Source organism: Bidens hawaiensis, unplaced genomic scaffold (genome assembly GCF_021521415.1).
Source record: "Bidens hawaiensis isolate Kalapana, Puna unplaced genomic scaffold, B.hawaiensis_p1.1 tig00028703_1, whole genome shotgun sequence".
Classification (NCBI taxonomy): domain Eukaryota; kingdom Viridiplantae; phylum Streptophyta; class Magnoliopsida; order Asterales; family Asteraceae; genus Bidens; species Bidens hawaiensis.
In genome coordinates, this window is record NW_027505127.1 from 17,240 (window position 1) to 30,360 (window position 13,121).

A 13,121-nucleotide genomic window follows, 5' to 3' on the forward strand; every position below is an offset into this window, starting at 1 on the left:
TTTTGTTTTTCAACATCGACTTGATATAGGATTTTGATATAGAGTTTGAGAGTTAACATTTTGGATCTTTAACATTTTTACATATGTCCTTTTTTTATTTAACGGTCCCTTCACAACGCGCGGGTGTGAATACTAGTTTACTTTTAATATAAAGACTTAGAATATCGTAATGGATTTTTGAGATGTAGTATTGAGTTAAGATTAGAAAGAAATTATTAAAAGTCAATTGAAACAAAAAAAAGTCATAGGATAACTCTTGGTATAAACATTTGAAAGCAGTGTTTTAATACCAGTTCATACTGGCCAGTTGAACCGGTAATACCGGGTTTGCATATCAGGCCGGTATTTTAAACCCGATATTTTTGGACGATTTGCTAAACATCGAACCGATTGTTTTTTCTAAAATACCGGTTTAAATAGGCATACCGGTTTAAAGTTCAAGAGATTTTTGATATTTGTGGCCTATATTTTTTAAAATTTACTTTTAACCTAGCCATTAACATTGAAATGAGTATACTTTTGGTTTATTTTTGAAAAATGAGTAGCGTTGTATTATTTTTTAATTATGGATTAATTTTTGGATTATATTTTATTATGAATCATATGTTTTTGGGTTATTTTTTAGTTGAAGTTGCAATTATATTAAATTACAAGGTAAACTACATAACCCGGTTAAACCTTTCGGTACAACTCGGTTCAATCGGTTGTACAATTTTTTAGCCCAATCCGGTATGAGTAAAAAACCGGTTTTTAAAACATTGTTTGAAAGTGTATTTAAAGGGCTTGACTAATGCGTGGTAGGTTTTTATAGTGTATGAATGCGCTTCTTTATTAATTGCGTATGGTAGGTGTTTACACTATATTGAATGTCGTTGTCTATTAATCCGAAAACATGTGATGCAAGTTGGACCATTGAAACTGAGAGAAAACCTATTTTGCAATAACAATGTGGTCTCCCACGCCACCCCACCCCACATCTCCACATCAGCTTCATAGGATGCCGACGACATGTCGCGCATGTCGCGCCACTTACTAACACGTATGACATATGACCTTGCGATAATCATATAATACACTGCTTATAAGAGTGGTTTTTAAACATTGTGTCTATATGGTGAGGTACCACAGCCTTATGATAACCTAAGTTAACTTTTATTCACTATTTCACTTTTCAAGGAAGTTTTATGAAGATTTTCAATTCTTTTTTAAATTATTTATTATTGTTCTGAGTATTAATTTTTAAATTATTCATTATTGTTTTGAGTTTATTAATTTATTTAAAGTCTTCGTTAAAAAAAAAATTTATAATGGTTACCTAAATTAATTAAAAAAATGGTTATGAACATATCTACCTATATTCTAATAAAGTAAAATAAATGTGGACACTTGTCATGTTTTGGTTAATTCTCATAATTTTTTCCACCAAAACTCATATACACTAATATATGTAATAAATCAATAATTATTCACTTTCATTTTACACTATATTTATATAATATATATATATTTTTGTAAATATAAATATTAACATATTATTTTACTATATATTTCAAAGTACTTGGTGAATTCCAAAAATCAACAACAAATCATGTTTTTCAAATGAAAATTGTTTCGGGTTTTTTTTTGGAACTTAAATTTGATTTTATGGGTCAAAAGTTGGTAAATAGATTGTTTGGTACAAGTTAACTATATTTAGGTCAAAATTTGTTACGGGTCAAAAATTAAATTTCTGAGTATTTTTAAAAGTTTGAGAATGCAAAATAGATTTATTGTATAATTTGTTATGGATTCAAATTGTTGACTTTAAAATGTCAAAAGCATGAAAGTTAGAATTTTAAACGTGATTCGGGTTTCAAATTTATTTTTAAGGTTATTTTTTGAAATAATCAAAAGGTTCGGGATTTGACAAACTGACTATTTTTCCATCAACTATTAAAATTTAAGAAAAGATTGCGAGCACTTTCGTAATGCCACCCCCATGTATCAATGCTTCTAACTTTTTATCAAATATAAAATATTTATGTCAACATTAATTTTTCCTTCAATTGTGATCAGAACGTTATATGAGAAGCATGTCATGCAAACCTATGCTCAAATGAAATAAAATATTCACAAAATTGAACGGGTTAACATGTTATTTTTTCTGTTGCCATTATGATAAAGTTCTTGAATAACATCCATTGTTACAATTTAATGTTCTACTTTCCTTTGATATGCGGTAAATTGATAAATATATCAATAAAGGTAACACTCCTTTTGTATTTAGGCCGAGTGGTTAGAACTACTATCATATGAGAATTATTATTTTCGAAATTGGTTAATAACCAAAATTCTTTCAATTATACATATATGACACCGAGAATGAATTTTTCAATAGAAAGAAGCATTCTTGGGTACGTTTATGCACGGACATTTTTTTATTAAGTTCATTTAAAAAATCATTTTGTGATATAAATAAAATCAATTTATGTACACATTGTATATATAAACATAGATGTAATATATTTTTTTTTCATATATACTCTATAATTATTTGTTTTACTTATAATTTTATAATTGAATTATCCCATGCGTAACACGGGCTCTAAAACTAGTTATATTTATAAAGTGGAATCATATATAGTTTTATATAGTATCTTAGTACATCGGTTACAACTTACAAGTGGGGCCTACTACAACATTCTAAATATGTTTCTTGTGTGATTGTCATAAACTTGTACTGTTATCAACTACTCTTCTCACCTTGCCAACTCCAAACAATGTCTTGTAGGCCCGGTCTAACATCCTCTTCAAATTTCTTGTACTCAAGTGTATCCCCTGCCATCTTCGAAAATTCGACCACCGCGACGGCGCGACCTTGGGCGCCACCTCATACACCTCTGCGGTCACCAGTAACTTTCCTTTTCGACCCTCGGTTATCCCCTCCATCTTCAACTTGTACTCGTTTTGATTCGAATATAAAATCTTGAAGTTTAACTTTTTAGCTATTGACTCTAGCTTATTCATGATCAATGATGCACAATATTTTGATGTGAATAAGGATTCCAATTTTCGGTTGGTCTCAAACATGTTGGATAGGTCAAAACCGGATGACATAGAGGATATGAATTCAAATGCATTGTAGAACCGCGGTGATGACTTTGATTTTCGGATTGGCTTTTCGGTTTCACTTGTTTTATCGTATTCTGTCATGTCCACCAAACTAGCGGTTTTAAGTAGTATTGGAGCAAGAATACCTGCAAAGTAAAGTTTTGAGTTAATTATGATTAGGTGACAATTCAGATTGGAAAATAACAATCCATCCAAACATGGACTTTATTCTATACAAGGACCATTATCTACACTACGAACAAGAATACAAGACCCATGTTTAACCTGAACTTTGACCCTGGTCCAGCTAGAAGCAGGCCCATATAGTAACACCCAATATAATATTTGTATATATGTTACTAGTATTGGGTTAGATGAAAATAAAAGCCCACTTAAGTTGTAAAAACTGTAGAAACTCATTCTCAACCATATGTTTTTAATTAACATTTAAATCTTGTAGTTCACAGTTAAAGTTAATAGAAAAATGTAAAAGCAAATATAACTTTTTCTCTCTCCTGAAAGCATATGTAAAAAATTAGTAAAAAATTATAAAAAAATAGTAAAACAATTTTTTTTTTAATTTTTCGATGTTTTGTATTAAATGTAACAACAAATATTACATATGTAAAAAAAAACAATGTTACTCAGGGTTTTCACAATTTAAATGGATTTTTCATTTTATAATTCCCCATATAGTATTCCATAATTATGTATTCGACTGCCAAGTCACATCTTTGAAACCTTTTAAAAGTGACACCACTAAAAATATCTCCAAGAGCCCATCTGTTCCAAAGTTTTTTTTATCAATGGATTATAACCAATCTGAATTGACCTAAACCTAAACCGAACTTTACAAATTTATATAATTACATTTTATACATATAAAACGATTATAAATATTTTATTTCTTTTGATATTCCAACAATTTAACCACTTGAACCCGACTCATTTAGTATGAAACTATATTTTTCGTTTGTTATTAGTTTATCCGACCCATAACATTCTTAACTATTTTAATTTATAAAAATTCAAAAAAATGTGCACCTTCAGTACTTTTAAGTCCTCTAGAGAACCATGTCGACCTCATATCAGCCGGAATCGTAATCCGCTGCGACGGATCAACCACCAACAACCTAGCAACCAGCCGCCGCGCATCGCCCGAAAACCACGGTGGAAACTCATACTCCGCTTTAAAAATCTTCTTATACATGTACATCAAATTATCATCTCTAAAAGGAAGACACCCCGCTAGCAAAGCATACAACACCACCCCACACGACCACGTGTCCGCCTTCGCGCCATCATAACCTTTTTTTTCGTAACACCTCGGGCGCAATATAAGCCGGGGTCCCACACTGGGTATGCAACATTCCATCATTCCTTAATTGCTCTGGCAATGCTGATAACCCAAAGTCAGAAACTTTTAAATCTTCGTTCTCGTCGAGAAGAAGATTCTCGGGCTTTAGGTCGCGGTGGGAGACACCACGGCTGTGGCAGTAATCGATCGCACTAATAAGTTGTTGGAAATATTTTCTAGCTAAACTTTCTTTTAGTCTTCCTTTTGCAATTTTGGTAAACAGTTCACCTCCTTTCACATATTCCATTACTAGAAATATTTTGTTTTTTGTAGCCATTACTCCTTTAGTTGTACCACGTTAGGGTGCCGGACTAGACGCATCACCGCAATTTCCCGAGTGATTTGATCCATTAAACCCTGTTTCCGAACCTAAATTAAAGGTTGTCAGAGAAAAAAAAAACATATTAGTTGAGGTTTACTGTAATATAATATAATATAACATATATAAGAGAATATATTATTACGGTTTATTTTGATGTAACTTATATCATATATGATGTAATTTTGTTACTAGTGATAGTAGTAATAATATAGGTATAGGCTGGCTATGGCAGTAAACTGTAACTAGTATATTTTATCTGACAACCTGCTCGGTTTTGATGACTTTCACCGCGACACTCTCTGTCGTGAGAAGGTCCCGGGCATGATACACTTTCGCAAACGTGCCTTGACCCAACAACCGGCCCATCTCATACTTTCCGAATACAACGCGGCGGCTTCCGGCGGCAGAATGGCAGTCTTCTAGCGGATCTTCCATTTTCACTAGTCTTGATTCGGAGAAATGGGTGTTGGTTGGAAATTGGTTGTGGAGGAGGAAATAAGGGGAGATCACTGGTGGTGGGACCCACCGGAATGTGTGGTTTGGCAGGTGGTGATTGGTTGTTGTGGGGATATTGTGAGTGATGTCTCTGTCTGAGTATTGTCTCTATTGAATTATCAAGAACTAACCAATGGAGACGTGTCACGTATCATAACTAATGGAGTTTTCAGTTTACTTTCACAAGCAATTATAAATATTATGTATAGATTTGGACTGAATACCAATTTGATATATGGTGTGAAGATTATGAAATTTGTCTAAAACTAAAATATTTGTGTGTATAAGTTATGTAATCGTATTTTGGTCAAATTTGTGGTGGTATAAGTTATAACTTTATCAGGTGATTAATGTATGATGGAGATGAAGATTTTGGTATGTTCTTGAAATTAATGTATGTGGTTTTGTTGTATCGTTTTCTTTAACTAGTCGTCAAGATATTTTAAGAGAGTGCATTAATAGATATATAACAGTAAAAAAGAATATCATTAAAAGTTTTTGTGATTGTTATAATTGTTTAAGCGACATGACAAAAGATGGACGTGAAGTCTAGCATCGATCTCATCGTTTAATGGTGATGATTTTTTAATTTATCATTTGTCCATTTATTTCAAATGAATGAAGATATAGTATGAGGACCTCATTAAGATAGAATTATGGAATGCTGAACTGTGGAGTGATTTGTTGTCGATATGGTTTGACTATCGACAATGTAGCGAGAGGCTAAAGGGATAGAGTATCTTGATTGGGTTCTCAGTCTCTAGGGTAGGGTGAGGGTGGAAGCTAATCTATTCAGGGTCCTACGACGATATATAGTACCTGAGAAGAACAACTAGAATAATGTGTCTGGTCCAAATGAAGTTTTAAGCAAAAGTGACACCTTGGGAACACAAGTCGACATATTGAACTTTCCCTAACTAGGCGATCCCTGTAAATGTATCTCTAACCTGATTGTAACCTACATCAAAATCAATAATATATATTTGTAGCGTGATCTTGGATGTTGTTAACTCACATCAACGATATAGTAAATTACTTTTTTCCTCCTTGCAAGTTTTATGTGTGTTGAGTTGTTTGTGTTGTGTTGGAGTGATAGTATTAGGGTAGACATTTGAGGGTTAGCAATGTTTTTCCTAACATGAAAGGCTTGCATTCAATCATATAATTCATGACTAGAAAATGGCTATTAGATATACCTTATAGCGCTAGCTTCAATTGATTACCCGTTCATCACCTCCCGACCACCTTCAATGAATAGAGGTCATACTTTCTAATTCTAATGTTAATATAATGTTTTATTGTTAAGAAAATCTAATTAGAATGTGTAATATATGTTCATATGTGTGGTTTGTCCAATAATTTGGGCTTTAATTGATGCTTGCTTAATCTTGATTATGGTGACAAGTTGATGATCGCTACTCAAGTTTGGTACTCGTTTTTGAAATAAGACAAAAATATGTTAGATTATCTGTATACCTATAAAATGTCCTAACAAATTATATTTAGGGTCCTACTAGGGACATCCAGACACTTCATATACGCCCCCGTATAGGGTGTATATGGGGGTGCCTCTAGAAAACCCCTGTATTTATAAACTTGATATTCGCATGTCTTAGTAGGTGAAATTTAAAACTAGACTTTTTAAGAAAAATGAAGTGTGTGTGTATATAAGTAGACATGTAGAAAAAAGAAATATGCTTAACAAAAGTTTGTAAAAATTTGAAGGATTCCATATACGAAAATAAAGTAAATACGTGACATAATTTCATGCATGTATTTAAGGACTTTAAAGGTAGATATTTGTCCGATAAGGACGTTAACACATACACATATCTAAAATCTAATCGTTTTCGTAATTCTTAGTTATAAAAATACAATGTTGAAACAACTTTGAAGAAAAATAAAAGAGCTATATAAAACTTTATGTAAAAAGACTGATGGTAATCAATTTAATAAAATACGTCTTAAACTAATTATACAAGATAAGTGAAGGATGTCATTATTTTAATTTAATAAATGATTGTTGGTAATTTCGGACTCCAAGTCACAATTCAGTGAACTGAAAGAACCAATATTGACAAGTCAGTCGTAGTTGATTATATTTTCTAATTAGGTCAAATCCCATGCTTAATTAAGTTTAATTAAATCTTTTGGATAGTGTTAGGCCAGATCCCATACTTTGATGGGATTGCATGTAAATGGATGTGCAACCGTTTTAGGTGTTGATTTAGTTATAGTTTCAGCAATATTTAATGTAGTTTGGTCATTTATTGTATTAGTTTCTTTGTCTTTTCGAACCTCCATATTACACATGCTAGTTAGGTGACCTTTTCGATCACAATTATTTATCTTCCCTTCGAGATTCCAAGAGGATCAAACACGGACCGGATAGTAAATTAAGTGGACCTAGTTCAGAGAACTCAAAATTAGTTTTGTCTTTACTAGTTATTATTCAATGATTTTTTTTATCTATTTTCTGTGTACGATTATATATAAATGCATTTCTTATATATTATACGCAGTGGCGAAGCTTGAGAAAAATTATCGGGGGGCCGAAGTTATGGACCCAAAAATTTTTGGGTCAGCGGTTCGGTTTGAGTCTGGTCAAAGTCAAACAATATAAAAATTTTAGAGTCAGCGATTCGGATCGGGTCATGATATACCTATTACCTAATAAAAAAGTAACAACACGATTCGGTTAAATTACAATCCTAATTAAGTAATTCTGAGTTCATACAAGCAGGCTCTGAGTTCATACAAATCGAGTTCTGAGTTCAAAAAAAAGCAACAGTACGATCAGTGGCGCAGACTAGTTGATTCGAACCTAATTTAGTAATTTTAACCCAATTCGACTATGAGTTCATATAAAATCGACCCTATTTTAACCCAATTTAACTCTAATTTCAACCTAAATTAAGTATTACCCGAAGGTCGGGCTCTGGTATTCCAGTCGGCATTGGTGGTGAGAAGAGGTGGCACTTCGGCTGGGGGCTGGGCGCTGGCGGCTGTGGACGATCGCCGGCTGCAGCTATTGCCGTTTCACCTTTTGACAAACGTTTGGAATACTGCTGGAGTCTGGAGACTTGTGAATAGGCGCGACGGAAGAACCCTAATTCAAACCGTCATTTGTTATTTGATATATTTTATTGATTTAACAACTTTAGCATATTTACAATACAAGCCCTTAAAGTTTGGGATTTCTTTAAAAAAAGCAAATTATAATAACAAACAAACTTTATATAAAATAAAATCAAATGTCGGGTTTTTATAAAATAAAATCAGTGGGAACCAGTTTATTCTATGAAAAAATTATTTTTGGGGGCCGGGCTCAATATGTATAAAAACAATCCGGGGGGGGGGGGGGGGGGGAGGGCACCCCCTGGCCCCAACTAACCTGCGCCACTGATTATATGCTATTCCTATTTTGATGGGTAGTAAGGTGGTTAGGGTATAGAATATGCGGTCAATGGTTCAATCCTTATGGATCGTAACATTTAGTTGTTCAAAAAAGTTATATAAATATAAATTTCTTATATATTATAAAAAGCAATATTATATTTATATAAAAAATAAACTCGTTTATTTAAGGGAGCTTCATCTTAGGATTAGGATAAGATTCAATTAAATTTAACTTAGATTCAAAGTTTAGCATGTTAATATCAAGTGACTTACAAGGGTCTCAGCTCAATTACGGCTGATAGGGGAAAACTTCACTTAACCTAACTGATACACTAGTCGAAGTTTACAAATTTATTAGTAGGTTTCTAAAAAATATTTATATGCATGTGTACGTAATTTATTAGTAGGCTTTTGTTTTTATCATTTCCCTGTTTTCTTCACTCAACCTAATTTCTATTCACTAATTTGAATTTTGAGGTTTCGGTCCTACTACAAAGTGTGGGTTGGCATCATAATAAATTAAAATACTTTCATTTTTTATGAAAGAGACTTTTAAATTAATTTTGCAATTAGAGATGACAAATGAACCTAAACTCCACAAGCAAACTTGGAAGTTAAAACATCTGAGATAGGTATGACTTATGAGATATGTATTAGAAGATGTATTCGGATATAAGACCATGTATGAGATTAGCTTTGTTAACTCATCGGCATGGGACATGTATAGTATTAGGTGATACCAAACCTAATAACTTGAAACATGCATACTTGTTACCGAATCATGTCTGCAAATATTTATTTTTATTTTATTCGAGTAATGAAATAATATACTAATTTACTAATTTTTTTAGTTTCTTTTTTTTTTTCTTTCTAATTTCACTAGGTTATAAAACTATATAAAAATTAAGATAGTAATATACTTATTTGGAAATCCCAATGAGTAATTTTATCAAACCAACGGAAGTACCTGATATCCAATGGGTATTGGGCTGGTATAAAACATGGTTTTACAATCAAGTATGATTATGAGATTACCGGTACACATCCCATTAACATCCTTATTTATTGTATCCTAAATTGTAAAAAAAAAATAATAATAAGATGGATAATTTTTTTAATATACAATTGCATGATTTTCATTTAAAACTTAACCGACATCTCATTTCAACATAGAAAAGTATTTTTGAAGGGTCATATGATCGATTGCTTTTTCACTGTTGGACGAGGATGACCAGTAAGTTTACTCTTTTCGAACCCCAACCCGACCCCTTAGATGAGGCAAATGCCGAAGCTACTACAATAGCAAGGGAGTTGGAGGAAATAAGACTGATAGATGAACATGAGAAAGCTCTTTTATCATTTTGGTCTGATATATGGGCGGGAGGAGAATAAGAGTCTTATCTCATCTTTCGACTAGAGTTAATGCTCTCCTTAAGAACTCTTAAGAGGAATTGGTAGACAAAGCGTAATGCTTCTTACAAGTGAAAGAAAGATAGCTCGATCCCAGGAGATTCCATCTGTCAAAGAGCACTCCTTGGACTAGCATCTTAACTAGCTAATGACATCTATATTAACTAAAAATGGAAAAAAAAGCTTGTTTGTATATTCTTCAAATGTTTGATAATTGTACTTCGGCATTTATTGTTGATTTTACACACATGCGTAAACCGTGTTTTATACCTGTATAAAACACGGTATTATGCAGGAAAAAAAAATGTAAAAAGTGTAATAAACTAAAATACTAATAATATAACTTATTAACAAAACCCTCTTTTGACAATAATAACTTTGTAAAATAATTGAACTAAAGACGGGGATGGTGCCACCAATGCAAGCACAATTATTCACGTTATCATGTTGTTCACCAATAAACACCTCCCAACACCCACCTTCACATAATCACATCATTTTCAATTCTTTTTATCCTTGTATTCGTGTGTCCCCATGACTATGACATTTTTCCATATATGACATGTATCCATTCCACATTTCCACATCAATAACTAACGTGTGATTACAAGTAGTTTTTTTAAGTAGCAAATTAAATTAGGAAATTCGTATTCTCGAATCTTCGGGGGAGTTGTGGCATGTACTGAAGAGGTAGGTCCCAGCAGAGCCCAGTTGGACCCGCAAGACTCACCTCAAAGAGGGACGTCTGCGCAGTTGAAACTACAAGACTCACCTTCAACAGGGACGTCTGCGCAAAGGCTAAACTCGCAAGACTCACCTTGAAGAGAGACGTCTGCGCAGAAACCAACTGGATCCGCAGGACCCACCATGCTCAGAGACGTGACGTCCTTACGCGCTGTACGCAAGCTGTTCCCGCAGGAAAAGCCTCCCAATGGTCGACGTACTCCGCCTGTTCCCGCAGTAACGGATACTAGCCATCAGGGAAGGCTACCCGCGCAGCAAGGCTACACGCACAAGGCACTTAACTCTTAAATAATTCAGTAATGTCACCTGAAGAAGGAGTGAGCAAGCCGGGAACACTTCCGCCCAAAGCCGGGAATACTCCCGCCCAAATGAGTCAGTCCGTACGCTACTGGAGGACCTTTTGTACTGTACCTGACGAGGTATGGACAAAAGGTCTGACCAAAGCAGCGACAGCTCACTGTGACAAAGGAATAGTACACAGCCGGCCTGGTCACTATCAGCCGCTGCCTACTCACCAACCCCTGTCACTATTAGCCGCTGCCTACTCACCAACCTGTCGTAGCACGTGCATAGCCTGCAGTTGGTGGAAAAGAATAGTACACAGCCGGCCTGGTCACTATCAGCCGCTGCCTACCCACCAACTACCAGCATGGCATGTGCGTAGCCCACAGTTGGCAGAACAAGAATACCATTCAGCCGGCTGTACCTTCTTGGAAACCTACCTTCGGCTATAAATACTCCAGCACCTTGGAATGGTATGGACATTACATTATCTTATATTATCTGATATCTCATTATCTTATCTTCTCTAGCAATCTCTTAATATACACTTATATTCAAGAGCAATCTAGTCTGATTATCACGCCGGAGGGTGGTCACAAGGAGGTACTCCCCCTTCTCAGTGACGAGCTCACGGTGTCTGTTTTGCAGGTCATCAGAAGAACCATCTTTGCCGGACCTAACCCCTCGTGGGAAACATTTATTTAACCCCCAGATTATCCGTAATCTGCCCGGGGTCAATTAGTGTTTCTTCATTGGCGCCATCCGTGCATAAAAGCTAGAACTAATTCTCTCAGTTTTTTCAAAACCTCCGAAAAGATGGTTAACGTTACTCCGGTCCCCAGGCCAGGGAGTAACCAAGAAACCCCGGTAACCACAACCCCAGCTACTGGGGGGAACACCGGCGAATACACACATTTTACGAATACTACCCCGGTTACCCAAGCCGGGGCAAGTGCAGTAAATTTTACGAACACTACCCCGGTTACCCGAGCCGGGGCAAGTGCAGTAAACAATCCTCCCCTGGGATTCATTGATACCCAGGTGGAAAGACAACAGACGAGGCCCCCCCGCCAAACACTTGAACAAGTTAAAGCGTGGGCGGAAAAACGTCAAAGGGAATTCCAAGCTGAGTTGGATGAACGCTTACGTTCACTTCAACAGGCTGACGAATTCGGAAGCACTCGACAACAGCTCAACATGAGCAATGAGTGCGAGTACTTGGACGATGATTCGGAGGAATCCGACACCGACGTAAACCCTCGCCATAAGGCGAAAGGGAAGCGTAAGGAAACGGACTTCCAACCAAGAAGGAATTTTGGAGAAACCTTCAAACCATAAAACGCGGGTGGAAACCCACGTGACTTCTCTAAAACCTTCAGACCAACCGCTGCAAATGCGGGAACCTCCAAGTTTGCAAGGGACATTGCGGAAGCAATCGCCCCAAGAAGTGCCAAACAGATGTCCAACATCGGCACCTATGATGGTATATCCGACCCAGACGATCATTTGAACAGATTCATAGCGGGGGCAACCGTCAGCAACTGGACGGAACCCACGTGGTGTTATATGTTCCAGATGACGTTGGTTGGAGCAGCCAGAGCGTGGTTCGACCGTCTACCGGTCCACCACATCTACGATTGGGCAGACTTCCAACAGAAGTTCAGCCAACACTTCAGTCAACAAAGAAAGTACACTGAAGAGCAATGGACAATCCTCAACGGCATCCGAGAGGAAGATGAGTCTTTACTAGACTTCATCACGCGCTTCAATTCAAAGAAGCTAAGTCTGGGCAGTATTAGCGAAGATCTTGTTCGCGCTGCTTTCATCCAGGGCGCGAAAGACCCAGAGCTCATCCGCACCTTAACGGGTAAAGATGGCATGCCATCCACATGGGATGCCATCATGACAGCAGCTAAACGCTTCGCGGAAACGGAAAAGCAACTGGGTAGAGATCTTCCCCAAAGCACAAACCTCTACACCCAGAAAACAAGAGAAAATAACGTCCTTACCGCCCGACTAAAC

General features: G+C 35.8%; 1 pseudogene across 1 annotated transcript; it reads right to left on the reverse strand.

The window, feature by feature from the left end:
• Positions 1-2,725: 2,725 nt before the first annotated feature.
• On the reverse strand, positions 2,726-5,391 carry LOC143610909 (CBL-interacting serine/threonine-protein kinase 5-like; annotated as a pseudogene). Its single transcript, XR_013149670.1, has 3 exons — positions 5,034-5,391; positions 4,144-4,816; positions 2,726-3,236 (listed from the first exon to the last, which is right to left on the reverse strand). The product of XR_013149670.1 is annotated as a CBL-interacting serine/threonine-protein kinase 5-like (transcript).
• Positions 5,392-13,121: the final 7,730 nt, after the last annotated feature.